The sequence below is a fragment of the Macaca nemestrina genome, chromosome 4 (genome assembly GCF_043159975.1).
Source record: "Macaca nemestrina isolate mMacNem1 chromosome 4, mMacNem.hap1, whole genome shotgun sequence".
Lineage (NCBI taxonomy): Eukaryota > Metazoa > Chordata > Mammalia > Primates > Cercopithecidae > Macaca > Macaca nemestrina.
In genome coordinates, this window is record NC_092128.1 from 158,108,171 (window position 1) to 158,121,912 (window position 13,742).

Consider the following 13,742-nt stretch of genomic DNA (forward strand, 5'->3'; position numbering starts at 1 on the left):
AATACAAAAATTAGCCAGGCATGGTGGCGCATGTCTGTAATCCCAGCTTCTTGGGAGGCTGAGGCATGAGAATTGCTTGAAGCCGGAAGGCGGAGGTTGCAGTGATCCGAAATGGCAACACTGCACTCCAGCCTGGGTGACAGAGTAAGACTCTATCTCAAAAAACAAAACAACACAAGACAAAAAAAAAATCACCCTAATCCCAACCTGGCCTGAGCAACAGCTATTTCCTCTGCCTGAAATCTCTTCTCACAGATCCTCACAGGGCTGGAGACTGCTAATTCAAGTGGCAGCTGGAAAGCCTTCACCTTAGAAGCTACCTCATCCTATATCCGGTTACTCTATCACGTTTTGTTTTTTCAACTTTCTTATCACTATTTGAAATTGTCTTGTGTACACATTTATTTCCTGTTTAAAGCCACTTGGGCTGCTATAACAAAAACACCATAAATTGGGTAGCTTATAAAAATCAGAAATTTGTGTCTCATAGTCCTCAATGCTGAGAAGTCCAAGATCAGAGAACTAGCATGGGGGGTGTTGATGAGGGCCCACTTTCTTCATAGATGGATGTCTTCTCACTGTCACTTCATATATTAGAAGGGACTACAGTGCTCATTTTCCCAGGCCTCTTTTATAAGAACACAAATTCCATTCATAAGAGCACGTCCCTGCAAAGTTCTCATCTCCTGAAACTATCATCTTGGGAATTAGAAATTCAACATTGAATTTTGGAGGGACACAAACATTCAGACCATATAATCTTCTTATCTATTTTTGACTGGTCCTGTTAGATGTAAGCTCCGTGGGCATAAGAATCAGATGCGTTTTCTTCGCTGTTGGCTGATACGTTGACCTCTAGAGTAGCACAAAGAAGTCTCAGCTCATACTATACAGTAAGCACTTATTGAATGTATGACTGAATGCGTCACTAAATACCAGTCTTTATAAATGTCTGCAGTATGCAGAATAATATACCCCCTCAGGATGTTCACGCCTTAATCCATAGAACCTGTGAATATGTCAATTTACATGGCAAAAGCTACTTTGCAGATATAATTATATTTTGAGAAAGATTATCCTGGATTATCCAAGTACATCCACTCTAATCACAAGGGCCCTTATTAGAGAGAGGCATGAGAGCCAGAGTTGGGGAGAGACTGGAAAGTGCTGTGCTATTGGCTCCGATGGTGGAAGACGTGGTCACGAGCCAAGGAATGCAAGGAACCGGCAAAGGCAACTGGACAAGATGAATTCTCCCCTAAAGCCTCCAGGGGAATGCAGCCTTGCTAACACCTTGATTTTAGCCAAGACCTGTGTCACACTTTTGACCTCCAAAACTACAATATAAAAATGTATGCTATTTTCAGCCACTAAATTTATGGTAATTTATTATAGCAGCAATAGGAAACTAAGGCAAGTGTTATATTGGCTCTTCCCAGTGTATTAGCACCATGTCTACATTAGTACATGTGCTAGGGTTCCCCAGAGAAACAGAATCGTGAGGGCATCTCTCTCTCTCTCTCTCTCTCTCTCTCTCTCTCTCTCTCTGTGTGTGTGTGTGTGTGTGTGTGTGTGTGTGTATTACTTCTTTATATGTAGAGAGGGACAGAGAGAGAGAGAGAAAAGGAGAAAGAAGGAGAGGGAGATACACCCAGAGAGAGAGAGAAAGAAAGAAAGACTCAAAGAGAGGTATTTATTATTTCTTTTAAGGAATTGGCTCACATGATTTTAGAGTCTGGAAAGTCCAAAAAATGTGCAAGGGTAGACTAGCAGGCTGGAGACTTAGGGAAGAACTGATGTTACATTTCATGTTCAAATATAGTTTGGAGGAGGAATTCCCTCTTCCTAGAGGGACCTCACTCGATCTTTTTCTCTTCAGGCCTTCAATTAATAAGATGAGGCCTACCCACAATACAGATGATTCTTTGCTTTACTCACAGTCTACTGACTCAAATGCTAATGTGGTCTGAAAATAATACCTTCAAACAACATCCCCTTGAGTATTTGACCAAATTTCTGGGTATCATGGTCTAGCCATGTTGACATATCAAATTAACCATCAGAGCATGTCAGGGAGGTGCTACACAGCTACTATCATCTCAGACATTGTGTTGTTTACTGATTTGTTGTACATTTTCTTTCTTCCAATTCTCAGGAGCAAAAAGAAGTATTCACAGAACAAAGCCATAAATACAAGTTATTTAGGCAATATTTTTCCTGCACCACACCCTCTGCTGAGCTGGTTAGAGCTAGACTAAACTATATGTTTTCTGTCTCAGGGAATCTGGGTTTATAGGTTTCTTCTCAAATATGGAATGTGAGGAAACATGAGCAATCTTCACCATTCTGTCCACACATTAACTAGATTTGTGTGGTGGGTTTCATTTGTTTGTTTGTTTGTTTGTTTCATGCTATCTAGAATATGTTTACTTTTCTGGTAATGATCTTGATTTGATTCAGAGAAACAAAACCTACAAGGCTTTACTCTAGTATGAGTTTGAAGATACTGGTCATCACCATAGGGAGTCTGAGAATGAAATAGACATAGAAGAAGCAGATCAATAGACCGTGCATTGTGCACAGCTGAAATCAAGTTCTACCTGAAGCCAATGCTATCCCTGGACTTCTCGGTTATCTACATCAAAAAATTCCCCTTTTGCTTAAGCCAGATTGATTTGAGCTTTTTATCTTTTTCAAGTAAAAGAGCACTAAATGTATTAAAATTAACTTCTGGAATGTTGTGTTACAAACTCTTGAACGTAGAATGTAAAATTTCTGAGAAGAGGAGATAAGTCACCAAAGGTTTCTGGTCAACATCTAAAATAATTCTCAGGCTCCTGACATGCACCAAAATGAAGTGGGCTTCAAAAGAGGTGCAGGTCCCTGAAAGGACATCATCCTCACTACGCATCTCTTAAGTAGGACAGTACTCAATGGGCATCCTTCCACAGACCAGAACCAGGAGATATGGGGGAAAAAATGGAAATGGGCAATGATTTAAGAGAACAGAGCCAAGGTCAGCCACACTGACTGACCAAAGGACTTTAGCCAGAGTGGTGAGTCATTGCTTTTCCTGCCCATGGGATAGGTGTGTACGATGAAATAGGATTCATTGTGCATTGTTTTTCATTCCCCCTCATCCTTTCTATATGTGTTTTGGTTATAGGTACAGGGTCCTTCCTCCCCATTGCACACCGGATATGTAGGGATGGTTAATTAGCCATGGATTAGCCATGGATCAGTGAACCCCGGGGACCTGTATCCTAATCTCACTGGGTGCACATCCCTCAGAGATTTGAGACCTGAAGATGGACACATTAATTAAATGAGACCTTGAACTGTCTCCCTTTGAGGTTTCACATTTTGGACAAAACAAAGAGAATACATGGAGGTTTCATCTGTTGTCCTTGACACTCATTATCTACTCTCTGTTTTGGGAACACAGTGTGCTGACTTCCCCGCATTCAGCTTATGTGCTTAGCACGAGGCCAACTCTCTCTCAATCTACGACAGTTTGGTGTGCGACCAAGGTTAAGTCAACCTGCTTGTTTCACTTCCTGGTCATCGTGCTTGGGTTCATATCAGGGATATAAGCCAAGTCTGTGCAATCAGAACAATGAGGCACAATTCTAGGACTGCTGAATGGGGAAGCAAGCTTTCTCTCTTGTGCTGCTGGGGACCTAGATCTGGCTCACCTATAAATGAAGTCAACTCAGAAGCAGAACCAAGAAATGAATCTGTTGACTTCATTTGAACCGGGAATCAAGCTCTTATCCAAACAACTTGCTCTCTCTATTCAAACAAATATAACTCTAGATATCTGTCATACATGACTTAAGTCTTTTTGGCGTAAGTTGTCAGTCACCTGCAAAGTTAAAAGTATTCTGACTAATACAAATCTCTTATCCTATGGGAGTAAACTTTGCTGGGATAAGTAAGAGAATGAAGTATTGTTGAACAAAACAAAATCTCCAACCTGCTTTTCTAACTGCTGTTATTCTTCGTAGTAGGAAATCTTAGTGGCTGCATCTGCCAAGATTTTTCACGGGTGAGGGCTTCACCTGTTCCACCTCCTGATAAGATGGACTCTCAGTCACTCCTTTTCATCACTTTCACTAGACGACAGTTTATGATGGGCCTTCTAGAAGTAGATTATTTGCAGGAAATAATCTCTTTGGATTTGTTTTTTAACCTGTAAGTTGTTCACTAAGAATGTTAAGAAAGGAAGTTTTAATTGTTCTTAGAATTTTACAGCTGGAGGATTATTTAGCACCTATCTAATAATCCAATTAATGATGGACTGATGAGGTTCATTGAAAAAACATAAAAGGGGTATATCAGTGAAGATTATGTTCAACTATAAATAATAAAGGCCAGGCATGTAGTAAGCTAAACAAGAGAAAAGTAGATTTTTTATCATCTGGATAAAATATGAAGACCTACAGTTTTGGTGGAGACTGCTTTTTGATCAAGGGTAAGCATTCTACCCTACTGTCTTAAAAAAGTTCTTGGACATAGGAACTGATTGTCCAGTTGTACTACACTGCTTAGCTTCCCCAGCATTCAAGTGTGATCAGGAAGACTGTCACATTGTCAAAATGATGTTAGCAGAAGTGCTGGATGCTTTCAGTCATTGATAATGAGCTTTGATGTTCTCCTTGCTTCCTATTGGCTTCAAATGATAAATGCTAAAGCAATAGAGAAGCCATGCATTGAGGATGGCAGTGTGCTCGGCCAGTCTGATTCTCTGGTGATTTTGAGAGGCACAGTCTGCTTTTCCTAACTTGTTTGAACCATCATGTCAAGGCACTCTTTTTTTTTTTCTGCAGAAGCATGACCTTTGCTATAATTAATACTGTAATATTAATTACCTTGAATTGTAAAACCTTTGTAAAGGTTTTGTAAAACTTTTACAGGATATAGCCATATAAACGTTTTACAAAACCTTTACAAATGTTTTAGAATTGTAAAACCTTCAATTCTGTTGCTCTACTTTTCTTAGTTTCCATCAAAGACACTTCATGGTCCAAAATGCCTACAGAAGTGCCTGCCATTATATGTACATCTCAAGTAGGAGGAAGACGAAGGGACAAATACAAAAGAGAGGATGCTTTTTAAAGAGACTTTCCAAGAGTACCATGCTACACTTCAGTTTACATATTATTGGCAAGAGCATAGTCACTTGGCCTTATTTAGCTGCAAGGGAAATATATCTTTAACTGGGTGGCAAGATGCCCAGCTATAAAAATCAGAGTTGTTTTACTAAGAGAGAGGGTGTCTATGAGGAATAAAGTGGCATTTTCTTTTGTAAAGAGGAAAACAGTCTTTAATTTCTTATCGAAAGGAAAAATTTTTTAAAAGCAGCAATGAAGTTCATTATAGACATGTCAGAAACGGAACTTTTTTTTTTTTTTTAATTATACTTTAAGTTCTAGGGTACGTGTGGATAACGTGCAGGTTTGTTACATATGTATACCTGTGCCATGTTGGCGTGCTGCACCCATCAACTCGTCAGCACCCATCAACTCGTCATTTACATCAGGTATAACTCCCAGTGCAATCCCTCACCCCTCTCCCCTCCCCGTGATAGGCCCCAGTGTGTGATGTTCCCCTTCCCGAGTCCAAGTGATCTCATTGTTCAGTTCCCACCTATGAGTGAGAACATGCGGTGTTTGGTTTTCTGTTCTTGTGATAGTTTGCTGAGAATGATGGTTTCCAGCTGCATCCATGTCCCTACAAAGGACACAAACTCATGCTTTTTTATGGCTGCATAGTATTCCATGGTGTATATGTGCCACAGTTTCTTAATCCAGTCTGTCACTGATGGACATTTGGGTTGATTCCAAGTCTTTGCTATTGTGAATAGTGCCGCAATAAACATACGTGTGCATGTGTCTTAATAGCAGCATGGTTTATAATCCTTTGGGTATATCCCCAGTAATGGGATGGCTGGGTCATATGGTACTTCTAGTTCTAGATCCTTGAGGAATCACCATACTGTTATCCATAATGGTTGAACTAGTTTACAATCCCACCAACAGTGTAAAAGTGTTCCTATTTCTCCACATCCTCTCCAGCACCTGTTGTTTCCTGACTTTTTAATGATCGCCATTCTAACTGGTGTGAGATGGTATCTCATTGTGGTTTTGATTTGCATTTCTCTGATGGCCAGTGATGATGAGCATTTTTTCATGTGTCTGTTGGCTGTATGAATGTCTTCTTTTGAGAAATGTCTGTTCATATCCTTTGCCCACTTTTCGATGGGGTTGTTTGTTTTTTTCTTGTAAATTTGTTTGAGTTCTTTGTAGGTTCTGGATATTAGCCCTTTGTCAGATGAGTAGATTGCAAAAATTTTCTCCCATTCTGTAGGTTGCCTGTTCACTCTGATGGTAGTTTCTTTTGCTGTGCAGAAGCTCTTTAGTTTAATTAGATCTCATTAGTCAATTTTGGCTTTTGTTGCCGTTCCTTTTGGTGTTTTAGACATGAAGTCCTTGCCCATGCCTGTGTCCTGAATGGTACTACCTAGGTTTTCTTCTAGGGTTTTTATGGTATTAGGTCTAACATTTAAGTCTCTAATCCATCTTGAATTAATTTTCGTATAAGGAGTAAGGAAAGGATCCAGTTTCAGCTTTCTCCTTATGGCTAGCCAATTTTCCCAGCACCATTTATTAAATAGGGAATCCTTTCCCCAAGAAATGGAACTTTTTTAAATCTACACCTTCACAGGCCCACGATAAAGTTTTTAGAATCTTCATTAAAATTTATACTTCTAGGAGTTATAAGCACCAGTTTCATTTCCAACATGTGCAGTATTAAAAACTGCACCTGAATAGGCTGTAAAGTGGTTAGTTGGTCACTTAGGCCAAATGAAAGCTCTGAGCTTCTCCACCTGGACAATGAAAATGAGAGGTGTTTACAAAGAGAGGTTTGGGTTTTGTTTGACCTAAGTGAAGGGGAGTATGCAACCAAGACCGTCACACAGAGCCATCCACCCTGCTGCCCCTTACAGTATCGTGTCTTGTTCTATGAGGATATGTCCATGTCAAAATTTTCGCTTAGGTTATGTCCAGTTTTCTTGTCCTCTTTCTTCTTCCTTAAAACCTTCTCTGGGGACTTTTCTTGAGCTAATCAGGAAGGCCTAGTGAGGTCTTTTGCAAAACTAAGGCAATACTCAAGGTCTTCATATTGTCATCTTTCCTTAAACATGATCACAAATTCTTAAGTGTGGCTTGTACACTCATCAATTTTTGTAGGTAAGGGAATATTTTGATTTATTCTTCTACTAACATGACTTGTTATCTCTCATCATAAAAGGCAGAAGCATTGTAATTTTTTCATTTTAAATAGAACATTTAAATTTAAATAAAAAGTTTAAATAGAACATTTTCTTTATATGAGAATCACTTTCTTTGTCTGTACAATGACTAATAAAAATATTTTCTGTAACAATTTCTTAACAGTCTTGAATGCAACCTTTACCTTTATTTTGTCAATAATAACAACAGTTTTTCATGTATAGAGCTCCTGCTGGTGGTCCTCCAGCACTTTGCATTTTTCATCTCATTTAATCTTCACAAGAAGTTCACAAAGCATATCTTATTTAATCTATTTTGTGGATAAGAAAACTGAGAATCAGAAAAAATGAATACTGAGATAAATCTTGTGTTACTGAAGTCTGATGTGCTCCTACAGACTTCTGTGTGCTTTGAGGCAGTAAGATGGCTTACACTGCTCTCACCTGCCAACCCCCTCTGGAATCCCTCTAGCTGTCCAGCTGTCCCTCTCAGCCCATGGCAACTCAGAGTGCAAAGCCATTGTTAATATCTAGTCTTTAATTTTCTGTTAGTGCAGATTTTAAACTCAGTTCCACTCCACTCCAGCCCACACATTACAGTCATCCTTTTTCTGACAAAGGAGTAAGTAAAGAGCATTCTTACCTGATTGCACCGCCTCCCACCCCATGAGGTGCAAACCTCCTAGGCACAGCAGAGACAAACTATCCCGCTAAGTAAAGGGTAGCAGGCAACCACAGTATTCTGTTTCCCAGGGCTACTTTCCATCCCATGCTGACGCCATATTCTAGAGCTGTCCTGGTAGGAGTATAAATTTTACTACCCCTTGAAGCTGCCACGAAAGATTGTTAAACAAGACAGGAATTAACATTTTTATTCACTATGTCCTCCCTTTGGAAATGCTTTATGGCTGGCTTAGGCATTTTCCCTAGCAACCCATTCTCTATTTTAGGGAAATGGAAATAAAATACTTGACATTTACTTCATAGAGCAATTCAGAATAATATTAAGGAAAATTTGGAGCCATTTCTCAAAGTAGTTGGAAGGAGCATGGAATGGACGTAGTTCTCCATTGAGGGGTCCTAAGGCATGCTTTATCCTGACATTGGTAGAAGAGTAACATGTGGCCACATTCTGTATTCTTCTAAGCCGAGATATCAAAAGGAGGTAATCTGGAGAAGAAGAGAAAACAACTGGTTAACATATAGCAAAAACACATATTCTCTACTGATGATAACCCTAATTTTTCTTAGGCCTCCGTCAACATTGGCCTGGTTTGGCTACATTTTCTGGTGGTCTGAGAAACCCTTGACTTTCAAATGACAACACTTTTCCTGGATGGAAAAGGGAGAAAGAAGCTCAGGATATTTTGAGTCAACTTAATTTATAAATTTGCAATAATACTAAGATTTTCTATTTTGTTCAAATGCAAAAATATTTCAATTTTTTTAATTGAAGACTTAGAAAAATGAATGAGAGTTATCTAGACAGTATTGAGTAGATCACATACCAGGCTACTTTATGGCATTTCATAGCCATTAGATGGAAATATACAACCTAACATCCCTACTTAGACACTTCATAGGCATTGCAAACATAATATGTCCAAAATCCAACTCATGATCTGCCCCACCATATCTGCTATCCCCATTTCTGCCTCATTCCCTACCATTGGTCTGGTTGTACACCCAGAAAACTGGAAATCTCCCTTGATGCCCTCCTCTTCCCCATTCCTGGTGTTTAAGCCATCATCAAGTTCTTTAATTTGAACTTCAAAACACTTCTGGAATTTATATACTTTCATCATTTCCATAGGCCAACCATAGGCGAAGGTGGCCACCTGGACTTCTATAGCATTCTGACTTTTTCTTGCCGTATTTTAAATCGATTAATAACCACTGTCAAAATAACCTTTGAAAAATACAATCCTGATTGTGTATTTTCTTTGCTTAAAATCCATCAAAGATTCTCACTACTGTTGAGACAAATGTCAAAGTCTTGTCCTAGTCTTATGGCCCAGAAAGTCACGAAGACCTCACTTACCCGCAAAGCCTTCTCTTAAGCCAGTTTCCTGTTGGTTTCTTAGAGTGTTGTTTTTTTGTCTCTCTTTGTGTGTGTGTTTGAGTGTATACTAGTGTGTTTGTGTTTCTGTACTTTATAGACTTGCTATAGTAGGGATACAGAATTATTATTTTTCCTTTTACTCTAGATCTGTGTTTTGCCGCACTGGTTTGTGCCCCAATTCCAGAGAAGCCTTAATGTCACTGAGAGTTAACAATCGCTTGACACCAATCTGATTAATAATCATTCCCTGGTGCCTCCACCATGATCCTGCAGGTCAATGATCCTGCAGGTCAATGATCCAGCAGCACCTCAGTCCAGCCACGTGGCACACAAGTCATTTTAGCTTCCTCTGTCCAGTGTACGCCCTGGTAAGAAGCAACCTTTTTGCCTAGAGCATTAGCTTCAGGAAAGTCTTATTAATCATCGCAGTTGCAATTCCTGTGCTGGTTCTTGTTCCTGGGTGCTGAGGGCTGTTTCTCAAGTGTAATGGCCCTCAACCTGTTAAGGAATCCCCCTCCCCCCTTTTTAATATCCTGCCATAAGATTAATAGTTCAAACGTGATGCCACATGCAAACAGCCTGATAAGATCTTACTTAATGAAAAGCAGGCAGAGACTTTCTTCTGTGAACATATGTCTTTTGAGAAATTCAAAGCAAATTGGAGATAACATGTAAAATATCTCAGGAAAAGAAAAAGTTCTAAATGAGAACATTTATCTTCATCATAGATTCATGTGGGCTGTCAAGACACAATAAAGATTTTAACTCATTTTGTCTCAGGCAGCCTTTTCCACGAGGATTTTCATTAACAATACTCCCTGCTTGACCTGTTTCTGCTCAGCCACATCTCCCACTGTGGAGGACAGGGTGTGAAATATATCTTTTCAAATGGATGTCATTGATTTTAATATACCTTTAATAATATTGCTGCTCAGTGTTTTAATTACTCATACTTATTGGTACTTCCGCCCTCAGGTGATTTTATCTAATAAATCTGATAAGTACAGTAGAGTCTGATATTCAGATATTAGATGCATAGCTCAGGCTGTGGGGAGACCATTTCGTCTGTGGTGGACTCAGAAATGGGTCAAAGGTGTGCCCTAAAGAGCCCAGAGAAGAGGAGGGCTTTTACATGTTCGGCAACAGCGGGACATTCTTCTCTGCTCCGGGCAGCAACACCAGGAGAATCCTTGACAATGCTGTTCGAATGAGAGCTTCATTTTGCAATCTCTGCCCAGTCTACCCCAATCACAATGTAATACTCCTTCTTTGTGCTTTGCTAGCATTTAGTGCTTATCATTAGTATTCAGCTTCTCATATTTTATTCCAGTTAATTTCATGTGTATGCATTTTTGCCTATTGTTTTGGGTTGAAGTGAGTTACCCTAAAGTTCATATGTTGGGATTAACCCCCAGTACCTCAGCATATGACCCTATTTGGAAATAGGGATGTTGCAGATGTAATTAGTTAAGATAAGGTCATACTGGTGTAGGGTGGGCCCTGAATGGGGAAATTTGGACACAGACGCTCATACTGAGAAGACATGGTGAAGATTCAGGGTGCAGGGAGAACACTGTCTGCAAGCCAGAGAGTGCCTGAGGCTACAGGCACTGAGACCACAGCCTGAGTGCACCAGAAGCTACAAGAGAGGCCTGGAACAGATTCTCCCTCACAGCCTTTAGAAGAAACCAACCCAACCGACACCTTGATTTTGGTTTCAGACTTTTAACTATCAAAACTATGAGACAATACATTTATGTTGTTCTAAGTCATGCATTTTGTTACTGCAGCCCTAGGAAAAAATAAACCCACTAAAGTTTAGCTTCGTTATGGGCAAACATTTCATTTTATTCACCTTTGTGTACCTGAAATAGTGTCAACATAAGATGGTTGGTTACTCAATAAATGTTTATGGAACTTTATTATATGAGTGGTGAAGAATGAAGACCCAAAATGTTAATTTGTTGGAGAGTAAGGAAGATGGTAAGAAGATGTACTCTTCTATTGCTTGGAAAGATGCATTAGGAGGAGATGATGACCCAAGGAATATATATTTTAGCAGGAATGGGCCAAGAAAGGTGGTCCAGATCTGAAGCCATAAGTAGCAAGCATTTATCTGAACATACCCCTATGGGGTTCTGGGAAACACAAGGAAGGCTGGCAAACAGGCTTAAAGAAATCATACAAGACTGAATGTTAGGACCCAGTCTGCATTTACTTAGCCCAGGTTACAATGGGACAATAAACTCAAAAACACAGTGGAATGACTTGAGGGAAAACAATGAGTTCTTGCAAAAAACTGCAATGCAAATTACAGGCAGGACTATGGGACACAGAAAAAATTACTGTCAAGCAACTGAAATTCCTCTGAGAGTCTCACATATATGAGACAAACAGGGAATACCAAGGAATTGTACCTGAAATTAACAGCCCTGGTGCTAAAGCTTTGGGGGACTGTTAAAGGAGAGATCTGTCTCGAGATGGTCCTTAAAGAGGGCTCGTTTTTATGTAGGATTACAGTACACTTGGCTACAGTCTGGGATAAAGTAACCTGACACAGTACATCTATTTTTGGTATCAGTTCACATCTAATTGAAGTGAATAACTACAACCGTAAACCAGTGACTGGCTCAAGCAGAAACCGCAAAGTGGTTGCTGTTATTCTGCAAGCAGCTCATGAGGTTCTCTTCTAGGCATATGTATTTGGCCCACATTCCATTTTTTAAGTTTGAATTAGTTGCCAAAAATTACCATTTGGAGGAGCATTGTTCAAGGTGTGGCTTCATTCCTTCATGACTCTGTCTTGGCCCACGCTGCCTGTTATGTTCCTGATCCTGAATTTAAAGGATGGCAGGGAACGAAATGATGAAACCCCTCTAGTTTTCAAAAATTCTTTTTTTTTTTTTTTTTTTTTTTTTTTTTTGAGACAGAGTCTCGCTTAGTCGCCCAGGCTGGAGTGCAATGGCGCGATCTCGGCTCACTGCAAGCTCCGCCTCCCGGGCGCCATTCTCCTGCCTTAGCCTCCCGAGTAGCTGGGACTACAGGCGCCCGCCGCCTCGCCCGGCTAATTTTTTGCATTTTTAGTAGAGACGGGGTTTCACCGTGTTAGCCAGGATGGTCTCGATCTCCTGACCTCGTGATCCGCCCGCCTCGGCCTCCCAAAGTGCCGGGATTACAGGCGTGAGCCACCGCGCCCGGCAAAAAATTCTTTTAAAAGTAGGATATAGAATGATGTTGGCCTAAATTGTTTTAATTTACATATATCTAAATGCAAATTCTAGGATTGGATTCTAGAGAAAAATCATAGCTGTCCTACTTGTAACAAACATTTGCAGTGTAAAAATGTCTAGATGAAAATAAAGCATAACTCAGCCAGATGGATGGGGAAGTGATATAACTAATAAGAGTTTAAATAAAGTAATTGGCTTTATGATTTTGTAAGTAGAAAGTGAGAATCATAGAAAACTTAAAAATATATAAAATTATAAAGAAAAAAACATCACCCACCATTCTACTACCTGAAGACAATTGTTGGGATTTTCTTGTGTCTTTTCTCTAGGTGGAATGTCACATTCCTTCTGTTTTTAAATCAAATTAAATTGTAGTCCTCACCAGCTGAGTTGGAGGAAAATACCAGTAATTATTAACTCCTATCTTAGATGGAGATTGGGTAGACAGAATGTCTTTCCAAAGACTCGTGTGTGGTTTTCTGCAGTTGAATTCTGAAAAAGAACATGCTTCTCCATTCCACACTGGTCACCACAGTTCTCCAACTTTTTAACTCCAGGTGTAGGAACCTTTGATATGGACTCCCAGTCCATGATTTTTAATATTCTACCATTTTTCCCCAAAACCTATGAGAGGGCACCACACACCTGCACTATTCCTCCAAAAGTTCTATTACTAGTAGGCTGGCTGTCACCAGGTAGAAGGAAACTGAGGGGGAAACAAAAGTCTCAACCACTTCCCAGGGATGGGAGAAGCTCCTAACCTCTCCATTGCTAATTCTCCTTTTTCCACTTTTTCACTCTAGAAACACTTGCCTCCCAGTCATCCCTCCATATCCCCACTTAGCACAATCTCTTCCAGGAGGCTGGGGTGGAGGTGGGCACGGCATCTGTGGAGTGTCTGGAAACTTCTGCTTTGGACCTTCCCATTATTATTATGCCTGTAATAATTTTATTAATATTAAAGGCATAATAAAAATTTAAAAATAATTAAACCTAAAAAAAGAGGTAAGAGAGAGTCCTGGGTTGGGTGGACAGTCACCCTGTTACAAGTAGAACAGAGATTAAAGTCTCCAATGAGATACGGAAACACAGAGAATGGGTGACTTTCTTGAAATAACAACAAGAAAAATACTCTTTATCAGGAGGAACCCAAACC

The 13,742-nt window shown here is 39.9% G+C and overlaps 1 long non-coding RNA gene across 1 annotated transcript in view; it reads right to left on the reverse strand.

The window, feature by feature from the left end:
• Positions 1–13,742, reverse strand: part of LOC105483461 (uncharacterized) — a 256,962-nt gene that overhangs the window by 24,068 nt on the left and 219,152 nt on the right. Inside the window, exon 7 of the long non-coding RNA XR_011622679.1 lies at positions 8,275–8,464. This is a non-coding gene — a long non-coding RNA (uncharacterized lncRNA). The remainder of the gene's footprint in view (positions 1–8,274; positions 8,465–13,742) is intronic.